This window comes from Denticeps clupeoides, chromosome 17 (assembly GCF_900700375.1).
Source record: "Denticeps clupeoides chromosome 17, fDenClu1.1, whole genome shotgun sequence".
Taxonomy (NCBI): Eukaryota; Metazoa; Chordata; class Actinopteri; order Clupeiformes; family Denticipitidae; genus Denticeps; species Denticeps clupeoides.
In genome coordinates this window covers 16,953,013-16,968,043 of record NC_041723.1, presented here as the reverse complement: position 1 = coordinate 16,968,043, position 15,031 = coordinate 16,953,013, and the positions used below count along the sequence as shown (strand labels likewise).

General features: G+C 44.0%; 1 protein-coding gene across 2 annotated transcripts in view; it reads left to right on the top strand.

The window, feature by feature from the left end:
• The first annotated feature begins 791 nt into the window (after positions 1-791).
• The window catches only part of otud7a (OTU deubiquitinase 7A), a 66,594-nt gene continuing 52,354 nt past the window's right edge, over positions 792-15,031 (top strand). The window contains exon 1 of one of the 2 annotated variants that reach the window (XM_028958648.1): positions 792-949. The gene's annotated coding sequence lies outside the window, so the exon portion shown is untranslated. Of the gene's footprint in view, positions 950-6,786; positions 6,914-15,031 lie in introns of those variants that run through there. The other variant, XM_028958649.1, reaches the window with a different exon arrangement.

Sequence of the window (15,031 nt, the reverse complement as noted above, 5' to 3'; positions counted from 1 at the left end):
GCGCACTCACTCATACACGCGACATTTCAGAGCGCAGCATAACTCTGACAGAAGGAAGAAAAAACACCGATTTTCTAGCCGTGCCTGGTCTCGATGGAACAACTACAGGTGTAGAGCGCCATCCTCTGGCCGCAGGTGCACCTTCAAGGCAAAATGGGAAGGTCTCCTCGAGCCGTGTGGGTTCCTGGGTTTTATCCCGAGCTTGTAACACAAATGCCCGTGTATGTGGGACACAGACCGGTCCCCGGACGCACGGAGTAGCCTAACCCAGATTTCCCGCCCACACTGTCTGAGCAAGATGGGCTGAGCAAGAAGCCGTTGTCGGACGACATATATTTGAGCTCAAGTAACAAGATGCCCGAAAGATGACGAAATACATGCCGTTTACACGTTCGGTCATTCATATAAAAGAAGAGCAGATGGCCCTGTGTTGCCAGGTCGTGACAAAAAATTAAATGTATGTGGTGAAACTCAAATGTGTATGAGATCGCTAACGACCAGGAACAATTAGTGAATAACAGAAGAATTATAGCTTCACAAATACTTCAGCTTGTTGTGAATAATAGATATCCCACATCTGCTATGGATTTAAGGCTATATACTGTCTGTTTTATATTTAAATTGCCCACACCTGCTCTGTGTTTACTTCGCACATATTCTGGCAACCCGGGATCCGGGAGGCGGCAGGTGAGCGCGGCCAGCGGTAGGAGGGGGCGGGCTCTGTCTTCCCGTGACGTAAGGCGCAGGCGGTGTCGGGGTGGGCGTGGCCTCGCCATTCTGCTGCAGCGGGGAATGACAGGAGGATGGGAGAGATAGCGACAGCCAGACGCCGCCGCCGCCTTGCGAAAGGATAGAGAGAAATCCGCCGCGGCTTTTCCCCCCGGTCTTCGGACGCCTTTGCCCGGATTATAGAAGAGCGATGTGGGACATGATGCGCTGAACGGGAACGGTAAGATGAAAATGGCCTCTTTTTCCCCCCCCTGCTCTGTGGAGGACCGAGGTGAACATCAGCCGTGTGATGCGAGCAGATGTGGAAGTCACTGCGCATCCCGGGCAGGTGCACACGGTCCTCATACGTGCCCGGCCTGAGACAACTTGCGTCTCGTGTCCCGAGCGAACAAAGAAAGCGGCGAGGTGGGGACCTGCTGCAAGGTGTTGCTGTCATTTCGGGGGGCGTCTTTACGTTCAGCCGGAGCAGAATGAGAGAAAATGCCTTTGTCTATAGTCCCTGAAACAGTCCCGATGTCATCGAATGCCGCGCTCAGTTCGCAAATGCAGAAGAAATACACAGGCGATTGCGACGCGTCCGTGGCCGTCGGCGGGTTTCGCGTTATTTTCTCCCCGGAACAACAACTGTTACGTTTTTATTTTCGGACAGGCGTTCGGCGATCAGTGTGTTACCGGCAACGTGGTGGCGTGAATCATGGCTCTGCGATGTCGCCGGCGTGGTTTTCCCGTTATTCAGTGGGATGCGTGGTCGTGTGTGGAGTTGCGCTCTCCCCAGCATCCCGTTACTATGCAATAAGCAATGCCCATTTTTGGCCGTAAATTGATCTTAATGTAAGTATCTTACACCTGGAGACGTATGTGCTTCTGCGTTTGTTAAAATAGAAGTAGTTCTTTAGGCTTTGTGGCCTACAGGGACTACATTTATTCATTTAAATCAAGTTACCCTGCTCTTCTTATTAGACCACTTTGTGTGGGAGAATGAATTAATGGGATATTTTATCTAGTCAAACGTGGACTTTGGGACATCTTCAGTACACATTTTAGTGCACAAGACACATTTTGAATGTGCGGTTAGGATTGGCCCGGTGCTGATGTGGGCCTTTGTGAATCTTAGAGTTGTTATTTATGAGTATTAAATTTGTGATAAAATTAAAAGCCCCAAAACAAAATATTACCAACATTAGACTCATTTATACTGGAGAACATTGTGTTTTATTCCATGTAGCACTGTATTACTTTCAGATTAGTATGCCATTAGTATGCCAATGTTTCCCATTTATCCAAGCCATCTCATACAGCAGGCATAGACTTTGAGCCTTGATTCATTACTGTTAAGCCTGTGCAGTTCACCCTAACCTTTTATTTGATTTGGAAAATAGCAAATCCAGCTCATTCACAATCAATCAAACATCTTCTAATTGAACTGACCTTGACCTGACTCAGATCAGATACTATCAGACGGTCTGGCCAGGCTTGTTGTCCACCCTGGCAGGAAAAAAGCAGAAGGCTTTTTTTTTGGATAGATGGGAAGCTCAGAGCCATTTTGAGACAGATGGAACAATCAGGACAGGAGCAGCAAAGCAGAAACCCTGACCGGCGCTGCCTCAGTTGACCTATGAGAGCCGAGGCACTGGGGACAGCACTTGGCATCAGAATAGTTGCCACATGGAACTCTGGCCCTGTCACAGGCACTTTAGACAGAGAAAGCCTGAGTAGGAGTGATGTCTGTTGTTTGATGTTGCTGGACTCCCAGCCACTCTGTAATCACCTTTATTCTCTGTGTGAACTGACATATTAATCTTCACATTAATTTGATGTAAAATAGCCCAATTTGATGTAAAATAGGATATTTCAGAGAGACACATTATACAGGGAGTGCAGAATTATTAGGCAAATGAGTATTTTGTCCACATCATCCTCTTCATGCATGTTGTCTTACTCCAAGCTGTATAGGCTCGAAAGCCTACTACCAATTAAGCTTATTAGGTGATGTGCATCTCTGTAATGAGAAGGGGTGTGGTCAAATGACATCAACACCCTATATCAGGTGTGCATAATTATTAGGCAACTTACTTTCCTTTGGCAAGATGGGTCAAAAGAAGGACTTGACAGGCTCAGAAATGTCAAAAATAGTGAGATATCTTGCAGAGGGATGCAGCACTCTTAAAATTGCACAGCTTCTGAAGCGTGATCATCGAATAATCAAGCGTTTCATTCAAAATGGTCAACAGGGTCGCAAGAAGCATGTGGAAAAACCAAGGCGCAAAATAACTGCCCATGAACTGAGAAAAGTCAAGCGTGCAGCTGCCAAGATGCCACTTGCCACCAGTTTGGCCATATTTCAGAGCTGCAACATCACTGGAGTGCCCAAAAGCACAAGGTGTGCAATACTCAGAGACATGGCCAAGGTAAGAAAGGCTGAAAGACGACCACCACTGAACAAGACACACAAGCTGAAACGTCAAGACTGGGCCAAGAAATATCTCAAGACTGATTTTTCTAAGGTTTTATGGACTGATGAAATGAGAGTGAGTCATGATGGGCCAGATGGATGGGCCCGTGGCTGGATTGGTAAAGGGCAGAGAGCTCCAGTCCGACTCAGACGCCAGCAAGGTGGAGGTGGGCTGGTATCATCAAAGATGAGCTTGTGGGGCCTTTTCGGGTTGAGGATGGAGTCAAGCTCAACTCCCAGTCCTACTGGCAGTTTCTGGAAAACACCTTCAAGCAGTGGTACAGGAAGAAGTCTGCATCCTTCAAGAAAAATATGATTTTCATGCAGGACAATGCTCCAGCACACACGTCCAAGTACTCCACAGCGTGGCTGGCAAGAAAGGGTATAAAAGAAGAAAAACTAAAGACATGGCCTCCTTGTTCACCTGATCTGAACCCCATTGAGAATCTGTGGTCCATCATCAAATGTGAGATTTACAAGGAGGGAAAACAGTACACCTCTCTGAACAGTGTCTGGGAGGCTGTGGTTGCTGCTGCACGCAATGTTGCTGATTTGTCGCTGATTTGATTTTGTTTTGTTTTTGAATGTCAGAAATGTATATTTGTGAATGTGGAGATGTTATATTGGTTTCACTGGTAAAAATAAATGGGTTTATATTTGTTTTTTGTTAAGTTGCCTAATAATTATGCACAGTAGTAGTCACCTGCACACACAGATATCCCCCTAAAATAGCTAAAAATAAAAACTACTTCCAAAAACATTCAACTTTGATATTAATGAGTTTTTTGGGTTCATTAAGAACATGGTTGTTGTTCAATAATAAAATTATTCCTCAAAAATACAACTTGCCTAATAATTCTGCACTCCCTGTATAGTGTATCTAATTATTGTAAATTAATTTCTATATGAAATAAAAAATAATGTGTATTATAAAATAAGTACAGGGGACAATCATCCAATTGCTACCATGTTGGTAAGTGGGGTTTGAACCTGTGGCTTTGGTTTCCCTCTTGATCAGGGATTGAATGAATTAAGTTAAAAGGTCACCATGCTAATGCTATATATATTTATTAGGAATAAAAGTGCCTGCTCTGTGATCCAGCCAAAGAGGCCTGTGCCACTTCTTTAATGCCTGTCATTGTGGTGGTACTTGGACAGCCATATATTGTTGGAGTTGGTACCCACTGGTCTATGTGATTTGACAGTTTTGGTGTTACACAATGTCAATGCCTAAAATGGTCAATACCAACCAACAGCATTTCTTGGGTCAGATGGGCATCAGCATGGTGACCTTTTAACTTAATTCATTCAATTCCTGATCTAAAGGGAAACCAAAGCCACAGGTTCAAACCCCACTTACTACCATATATGTGTATATATATAATTTATTACTGACAGTCATCCGCTGCAATGGATATTATTTGTACTACTCTGAGGATATTAAGAATGATAAATACACTGCATTTAAATACACATCTGTGTGACATACTGTTAGAGATTGAGAACCAAGGTCCCAGACTACTTCCAACTATGTGATTACTAACTAAAGACGGTTTATATTCAAGTCATGACTGGTAGGTTTTGTAGGTAGCTGGAAGAGGCAAAATTACTATATTTACATTTAGAGCATTTATTAGACTCCATTATCCAGAGTGACTTACAATCAGTAGTGACAGGGACAGTCACCCTGAAGACACTCAGGGTTAAGTGTCTTGCTCAGGGACACAATTGTAGTAAATGGGGTTTGAACCTGGTCTTCTAGTTCATAGGCGAGTGTCTTTCACACTAGGCCACAATGATGTCTGTGGTCTGGTGAGCTGCCCTGGGTGGGTAGTCCCCTCCGTCAGTGTACAGTATGGGCTCCATCAGCCATGACCTTGAGCGTTTATGGGTTGTGATTGGTCAAAGGTTTTTTTTTTTTCACATGGGTCACCATGTCAGGTAGGGCAATCATAGTGCTACCATATCTTGCCATATCTTGGTCAGCAGACTAGCAACACCATATGCTTGACACCATCTTCAGTGACTTTGCTTGTTGTCCAGGAGTATTTGTTAAGCTAAGTGAGAAATTGATAATGAAATTGATAATGATATGAAAAATCATTGTTAAAATCATTCTGAATTAGTCACTTCTGGCATAAGATCGTATCCAAGATGAGATAAAACAGATTAAAATATGTAAGTTAGGGTGCTACATTTCTCTGCTATAGCTGTGATCAGAGTGATTTGAAAATGATCCAGACTGAAGGTGAACCAATCAGGGATGAGCTGGCCATTACGCAGAGATTTTCCTCTCACCCGCCTCCATGACGGCGTTCAAAGTTTGGTCCTTGAGAGGAGATGAAATGAGTCAAGTGGCCCATGGCAATCAGCACTCAATCATGGCACCGTGCTTTGAAGTGTTCCGCGCTCCCTCGACATCTCCGCAGGTGGCGCAGTAACGGTAAGTGGGCTGTCTGCAGGACTGGATGGGGTCACGCCGGGGCCAGAGCAGGAGGCTTTCCACGGGAAAATGCTGATTGCAGTTTTCCAAGAATTTTGCACGTGTCACCTCTTGTGCAAAGAATAAACAGATTTAAAACAAGATTAGACGAGATCGGGAAAGAAAATCACATTCATTTGGGTCCAGTATATGTTTGAACGCTGCATTACGTTTCCTTGCTTAAAGTATGTCTGTCTTGAGTTGGAGGATGGCTCCTTGGCTTCGTTTTAGGATGTCATGGGTGAGTGAAGGCTCTCAAAGATGTTCTCCTGCCCCTCAGGAAGAGAGCAGGAGTGGGATGGGACAAGTGGGAACTGTGCTGTCAGGAAAACTGGTGAGGTCACCAAATAAAGGTTCCTCCCAAGTTTTTTTAATCCTCCCCCTCATCCTGTCGGAATTCAAATGAAGCTAAGATGATTAGTTATCCCAGCATATCGCTTGTTTTTGAAGACGTGCGTCCACAGGCTCACATTTTCTAAGTGCAAGCAGCTCTTGAAGGACCTACTTATTTTCAAGTGGGCATTTTGCACATGCTTAATTACACAGGTTTTCCTGCTCCGGATGAAAATGTTAAGGTCAAACAGGTGCGTCCTTTTTACAATAAAGTATTACAAGATTTATCTGGCTTTTAAGATCAGATTTCCAGTGATCTTCGAGTCCATTGGATTGCCAGGTCAGAGCTCCACGGTGCTTCCAAAGAGAAACAGTGTTGGAGAGCAAAACATTAAATTATAGTCATTTTATCCAAATTATTCTCTCACGATACAGAACAGTGGGAGAAATTAAAGTGAATAAAAGTTGTACTCAACTCAGTTGGAAATAGTGAATCAGTCACAGACCGTGTGTTTTCAATGCTGTTGGAAGTGGCCTGTTGTGAAGTCGTTTACATTGTCTGTTTAATGAAATTCTGCAGTCTTTCCACGTTACGAGCAGTGTGCAAATACAAAACTAGTCTCTCCAGTTGGGTTACTCCATGCAGGTGTTCTTGAGAGACGGTCAGCCTGGTACAGGAAGCCCTGAAGGCCGAGCCAGCGTGGGGCTGCGGCGGGGGTAGGTGGGCTCACGGCTGACGCGTCCACTATTAAACAGAGACACAGGGACGCTCTGAGTCAGAGTTGGCAGTATGAACATTAGTGGTGCGATCTGAAGTGTGGAAGAGCAGGAGTGGCTTCATTCCCAGAAGACGACACCCTTGGCTGTTTACTGTGAGACCGAGGTGGACCGGGATTTTTCCTCGTGCACTGGTTATTGTAAGTGTTGTGAACTTTTGGCTTTGCTCAGGACCAGGTTCCTCTCAGTTGCTTTCTGGGTTTTAGTAGGTTAAGAGAGCACATCATTTAAAAGTGTCAGGACCTGGTCCGGAAGGGGCTACTCCGGATCTGGGGTTCGGACGGAAGTTTTGTGTTTGTTCTGTGTTTTTATGTGTCCTGATTGGTTTTACCTGTGTCTGCTTGTATAAAGCGGCCTTGATCGTTTCTGTTCGCCATCGGGTCGTTGTTTGGGGATGTTTCCACTGTCGTGTGCGCTATGTAATATATCCCCTGTCTCATGACATTGTGTGTTTGCATCCTCCTTCCTTGATATATCCGACAATTGTGACATAAAGTGACTGTGATGGAGCTATGGGATGAAGGGTGAAATTGAGCTATTTTCTTGAAAATCTGAACAATCTTTAGAAAACCTTCTGGAATGGAAGGGCGAAACATTGTCAAGGATCCACAACAAGTCCATTGAAATAACCCTTTTGAGACTTTCTAAATTGCTTTATAGATGTTCAATTTCTGCTCAGTGCTAATAATGCAATAGCTTTAAGTTTAGATAATGTAGTAAAGTAGTCATAAGGATAGTAATTTAATACATTCAAGAAATGTCCTTATAATCTTAATGGTCAGTCAAAAAAGCCAGAAAATGTGTTTTAGTAGTATTAACCTTTTTTTAAAAGAGCATATCATTTTGTTGAGTACAGTTGGTATGTTAAGTACCATTACACAGTTTGTATAATATGGGTGGTTATTTGAAACAATAATAATAATAACCCCAATTCTATGAAAATATGGGACATCATGGCATGATAAAAAATATTTTTGTTGTATTTCCCAGCTTAATGTGATTTACCACCAATGATTTTTGGAGCGTATAAATATTTAGCGACTCCTCTTTCATGGCGAAAGAGACCTCATTTGTGACATGAAATAGCATTTTTTTTATGCTACAATATTGGTTCAGTGTCTGTCATGATTGTCACCATCAGAGTAGTTCAGGAGACGGCACAGTCTATAGGCTGCAGTCAAGGCAAAAGGCGAGGACTTTCAAGTCTGTCAGTCACATGCGTGGCCTACATCTAAAGGCGGGTGGTTTATAGACTCTGCTGATAGTTATTTTAACCCCTTCACATCTCACAACGTCTTTTAAATGTGACACTGTGCCCCTGGGGATGTTCTGCGGTTTTTCTCTATGTTCATTCGTCAGGGCCGTCACTGTGGAAACCATGTTGGAGCTCTCATTACTCACTACAGTATGTCCAATGTCCACAAGGGTCCCTGTGTTCCCTAGGGAGGGTTTAACAACAAACAAAAGCAGGACCAGAGGGGCTGGCTGCCAGTGGTGTGGTGTGTAGGCTGCTTGTTTGGCGTGCTGTGTGCCAGTTGATGTCCCTCCTGCTCCTGTCACACCAGACCAGATGTGAGTCTCAGCACTGATGTCACCACCACCACCACCACCACAGCTGCAGTGACCTGTGTTGTAAGTGGGTTTCACCGTGCATGTGCACTATGAGGGTGCGTTTGAGTACTCAAGGTGTGTGTTTGAGTGTCAGCCAGTGCTAATTATATTAATGTGTGTTACTGGTATTGTTTTTATAAAATACGAACAGGTCCTCACAAATGTCACAGAAAGTGAGTGTGTGCATTTGACTGCTAGACATTGTTCTTGTAATGGCCGTCCCACCCAGACATCTCCCTTACACACTCTCACCTAAATCGAATCTGCTTTTGTAATTACCCATCAATCCCTTTAACTGCTAGTTTATACGTCTGTGCTCCTCTCCCGTCACCATGGGGATTTCATGTGGAACTGCCTTTTCATCTGTGTCTGTGTGGTGGTTGTCAGGATTGGAAAATATTTATTGACATTAATCTGCTTTGTGAGTTCAGCGTCATTGTGTGTTTGTGGAGAAGTGCATTTCATATCAAATGTTAAAGATGCACAAAATTGTGTTATTTTAAATTTTGTGCTGATCAAGTCATAATGTCCAATAAAAGTCTGCAGGTGAAGATCATAAGTCTGTCATATGCACAGAGGTTGGTAGAGTAGCCAAAAATTTTACTCAAGTATGAGTAGCATGAAGTACTCAGTAAATACCGGATTATAAATGTGCTAATTCTTGTATTTCCTAAAAATAATAACATTAGCTAGCCACAGGGAGCTGAAAAGTTCCTCTGCACAATAGTAAACCCTACTTTTTGAATTTTGAACCCTATTTGTAGGCCGTAGGACGTACCGAAGAAAACAATATGTGATATTTCCATTCATTCTCTGCATTGCAAGGGGTTTTTCTGGGTTTTCCTGACCCCCCCTTGGTGGCACATACATCCGATATGTCGGATCGTGCGTCTCAACTCCTGGGCCACTAGCTTCAACGGCTACCCACAGGGAGTCAGTCATACTGACAGGCCCAATAACTTATTAAAGTACAATATGTAGTAATTAATGGACTAAATTTGAATATACAAATGAACTGATACATGTTAATTATTTGTGTTAGCATTGCTATATTAAATAAAACAGCTACATGGTAACGCTAGTTCCTTCCTCTAATCCGCTTATGGCACCATTTAACAAAACACTTAAAGATTGAAACAATTGATATGAAAGACTGGGATTCTGTATTCGTACTGTAACATTAGGTTTTTAGCATCCACCATTTTTCATTCCGTGTCTGTATCGCATTGGTGTCGCCGCCATTGATTTGTGAAACGGTTTCATCAGATTCATTTAATTAGATTGTTCTGACATTGAAATCACATTACAGTATAACAATAAAGCATACATAATGATGTGAACAAAAATACAAACGCACACATTCAATTTCTGACCTTTTTTATAATAACATGTTTATTTGAATGAATTGTATGGTGGTGGATGGACTGTGGCTTCGTTTCTTTTAATGTAACCTGTGGCTGTTTTACTCATCGAGTTTTAAATGGAAATCACTCATGCAATCACGTCTCGGTCAGCGGCTCGCACTCTGCCCAAACCTGTGCCACATTTCTCACTGTGTCAAGGTCTGTTGGTGCTCTGGACAGAGGGCTGTCAGAGTGTAAATCCCCGACTCTCAGCACCCCACGCTTTACTGTCATGCTGAAGCATAGTGTGTGTCACATCTGCCTGCCTCTGTGGATGCTTTACCTTTAGAAGTCATAACACTGCATTTTTATTCATACTTTATTTATTTAATACAACACAAATGGATAGCAGAGTGGGATCCGTCGGTCCGTAATGATGATTATCCTATTTTCTAATCCTAATTTTAACATATTTTGGACGTAAATGGGTTTTTTTTCCGTAGGGACGGCAGTTATCAAGTCCGCATTTTGGTCCTCATTTAGACATGATTGCACACACACAAAACCACACTATGTCTCACCACTGTTATGCTCTCAAAGTGGATTCCTGAAATTCTTCCAGCATTTAGCTGGAAGGTAAGAGTAAGACGTGAGACGCGCTATGCAACATCTTGAGCCCGGTTCATGCTCAGGAATGGATGAGGCATGTGGCTCTCGCTCCTTCCATTACATTGTTGCCGTGATTTGACAGGAATGTGCTCCATGGTGGGAGGGCAGGTCAGCCAATGGTGTCTCTTTGATGTATAATGAGCTTTCTATCTGATGAACACACAGCCCCGGTCCGCAGAGGAATCACTCCGTCCACCTTTCCAGCTCGGGCTTGCAGAGAACAGAACGGCCGGCCGCAGGTTTACTTTTGTGGATTCGTTTAAAATTCTCCACATCAAGATATTTGAGGCTAATCCTTGCTCAGCATGATTGTGCTTCCTCAGGACCAACAAGAAATAAAAACAAGGCTGTACTGTGCTGTAATCTTGCACAATGACACTTTTTTTTTATGGTGCAGCATTTCTTTTCATAGGCCCCGGAGAAGTACCCCGGTAAAAGGGTTCTATGAATGACGTGCAGCAGCAGGGAATGGGAATTTGCAAGCTTAGAAAGTGGGTGGGTCCGTGTGTCTTTTTTTTATTTATTGGGTCCTGTGCACCTGCCCACGTGTCCTTTTACCCGAGGTTAATATATGTTCCTGTATGAGAGCGGCACACATTATTATTATTATTATTATTATTCGTTATAAACTGTATGAAGAGAACAGGGTCACCTCCATCCTTGACGATGCATTTCGCCTCGCAAACGTTACAATTCCATGTTGCATCCAGAACTCGTGGAGTGTAGGTAGACGGTGAAACTCAGGTTTATTGAACACATGCAACAATACAGCAATCAAACAAACGTGCACCTTCACACCAGTTCTCTAACCCCAAAACTAGAACATACACTTTCAGCAGAACAGCATTAAACACCGCAAATAACCAAATTCAAGTCACGTCAAATGTTCTGCAGTTAAGTGATTTTGTTGTGAAATGGGAACTCTGTCTGGCAAGTGGAAGCGGGGGCACAGTGTTTTGTTGCAGGAATTCTCGTCCCGTCCAGAACAGGGCGGTGTAGTGTGTGAGGGACCTGTTTGGACTGCATCCAGGCCATAATTCCACGTTTCTAACCTACTACAGATATGTATAGTTTTATTTATGGACAATAATCTGGAATCATCTCTGCTGATTAATTCACTGTTTTTTTTCACCCCTCTATGACTAACAGAAAATGGTGAAAGAAGCTCAGGTTCAAGGTCTGAGTGTGCTGTGAAAGCAGGACTGATCGAGGTTGTCTGAGTTCAGCCCCTAGAGAACGGTGGTATAATATAGTTAAGAACCTTGACCGTGACCCCAGTTCTTAAGGACTTGTACTTGCCAAGTGTTGTTGAGACAAACGACAGCGCAATGATGCCGAACCCCGAGACAAGGCAGGGTAAATAAGGAGCACTGCACTAGATCACAAGCAGAAGGTGACACCTCTACGTTAAACTGCATTCCAGACACAGATATGTACCATTAGTTCATAATTGGCACGATGCAATCGAATTCTTTGGTTCTGATTTTATTCCAAGGCCTAATATAAACATAATATAACACATTTTGCAGTTTGGTTATGAATGATTTCTGTTCTTGTCAAGTCAATTTTTTTTTTTGATTTTTGATAGATGACTCGAAGGGAGAGCGTAAGTGAGTCAACATTCTCCTGCTGAAATGCAGTGATGTAACCACCTCAATTTAGTCTAATGGGCTGTTTTCAGCCCGGTACAGGAGTGTGCGTTTTTCTGAAAGGCGGACAGTTTTAGTCATCCGCTGCGATGAAACCGCACCTCGCACTTCCCAGACATTTCAATCCTGAGAGAAGGAGATGCATGTCTCTGTACCTGCTCTCGATTTCAAGTTCAAGTTTGGCCTATTTGTCACATGCATAATAACCATGTGCATATAACAAAATGTAATCAACGGAAGAGGACACTAATTCAAATGCACTTTCCTTCATAAGCTTCAAAATGTGACCCAAAAACGACTCAGATTCCACTTCTGCTAATTTAGAAAACGAACCAAAAACCAACGAAGACATGTGGTTCCTCTGTTATTCATTGTTGATGTGACTGCGGCCTTTAGAAAGCACGGAGGAGGGATCTGCCCACTTTCCTCCTGAGGAGGGCTGCTGGTAGAGAAAAGTAGAACAGGCGCGAGCGAGCGAGAGAGAGAGAAATGACCCATCGTTTCTGGCATGGCCCGCTCCGTTCACCGCTGCGTTCGAAGCTGCGTCCGCTCTGTCTGTTCCTTTGCCAGTCGGATAGGAGACAGGCTCCGACCAGCAGTTGGTACGACCACACGCGGCTTGAAGCCCCGAACAGAGCGCTGCACCTGCAGTTACCCGGCGCACTTACCCGCCAGACCACCGTACAGGCATCTCAATAGCGTCTCTCCTTCTGATCCTCTAATGCAGCAGGAAGTGATGTCACGGAGGCCAGCCCGGATCAAAGTGAAGCTGGGGGAGCGCGGGGATATGGAAACTGGCGCCATATTGCGGCTTGTTCGGTGCACTCAGGCAGGGCATGTGAACGTCTGCCCATCTGTTGGACATGACACCGCGAACAGGCTCAGGCCTGTTTCATGTCTGGTGACGGGACATGGACTGTTTGCACGACCCAGTCTGGGAATCGGTCGGAATGTTTTTGCTTGTGGCGAGGAGCGAGCAGGGAATGATGGGATAGGACGGGAGGCGCTCGTTTGTTTCTGTCGACAGTCGCTCTCGCTTTGTTCTCAGATTCCGTTTCTCGGCCCGAGAGTGACTCAACATCCTGCCTGTGCCTTTTAGTCGGGAGGGAATTGGCCCGCCGCTCCGTCGTCACCCACGACTGGTTCTCTGCAGGGTTCTACGCGCAACTATGTGCCACATGTAATGGGAACCCTTCACCATCAAATGTAGGTGAAGGCATCATCTGAGTTGCAGCCGAGGAGTGAAAAGAGGGGAGGAGTGACGATTTCAGATGGATCACGTCGATATTTGTTTCAATATGTTGGTAGAAATCATGACGTCCCCCCTTTTTTTTTTTCATTGCACTGCCTCACATTAATTTCCATGGCAACAACATTGTTGTATTATGTAGTATTATGTCATCTTCGTAATAAAATTATGATATCTGTTTGCTTTTGCCAGGCTCCAGCCGTTACAGCAGCTCATTAAACCAAAAGTGCCATTAAACCTTCACCAAGGCTAAACACTATCGCATCAAAATTTGTCACAATGACCTGATTATCACTGGCTCATTATCTTATGTAACGCCATTGCAAATTGGCCAAGGTAATTTGGCTGGTAAAGTGACATTCGGTGAGTTATGGTCTTGATTGATCTTACACAAGAGGTAAACGTCGTCTGGACGGTTTTCATTGTGACGACAGTGGAAATCTATACTCAGTAATGATGCTGACTTGTATGTGTTGTTTCGTAAATGCGCTTGATTGAGTGGAAAAAGAAATAAAAATCTGGTAAGTTATGCGTGTGTGTGTGTGTTTGTGGGGGGGATTTTTTGCCGTTTTTGTAAATGATCACATCTGCAGAGGCTTATGGTCTAACTTAGGGGCTGAGTTATGAATACCCAGATACCCCGACACAATCGAAACCACCAACAGTAGGCTTAATTGCAGCCTTTATTTATTAATCATGATTGCATTTGGGGCTTGTTCGGTGCACTCACTGTACCCTCCTCTGGCATTCCCCGGAACCGCCACGCATCCCATCATTGGCCTGCGTGGACTTTTCAGACGGAGTTAATGGGGGGAGAGCGGGACGCTATGAATGCTCCTGCTAGCACAGCCTTCTTCCGGCTGTTAGCATCAATCACGGCTCACACTCGCATGAGCACACACTCTCACACGCACACAAATGCCGCACAGGCTTGCCTTTGTGGGGGGGGGGGGGTGGCGAGCGAGTGATTGATTTTCTCTTTTTCTCCCCACTCCGCATTTAAATTCAGTCGCTGAGGCCGAAGCTCTCCAGCGGAGGAAGTACTTATCCTGTCTGCGTGGCTTCGTGTGAGATGACGACTACGTCCTGCTAGAGTGGCCTGTCCTGTAGCTGTAGTCACCGCCACGTTACTGGGGCAACGGGCATCACAGCCATACACTTAGCGGCATTTCAGCAGAACAGCACATTTTTTCTATCCACAAAGGTTGAAGAAATATGCATTAGCATGAAATACTGCATGAATGCAGAATGCATGTTGTTTTGGTCATAAATAACCAGGGATTAAAAACAAGGTGCCTTTCACATTCAGAAACACAGTTCAACTAATTAACAAGAAGATTAATAGGATGATGTAGATGATAGAGTTTTACCTGATGACATATATCATCAATCAGTAGATTCAAAGCACAATAACTGGTTTCAGATCAGTACATCACTTTTAATTATCATTAATAAATGGCATTATTGACCTTTTATCTAGTCATATTTTTGCTAAATATTAAAAGTTTGACATTCGTGGCCAGGAGGTTCACTAGAGGACATTGGCTTCCCCCAAATAGCAAATTTGTGTTCTTCTGTTTTATTTCGAGCAAGGCCATGGCTGTCCATGGCAAGAGTAACACAATCTGAAGCGGGTCAAGTCTGTTTTCTTTTTCCCTCCCTGTGAAAGAGCTTGCATTCCTTGGTGCAAACTGCAGAGAGGCTTGACATTTCTCCACACTCAGGCATGTGAAGTGC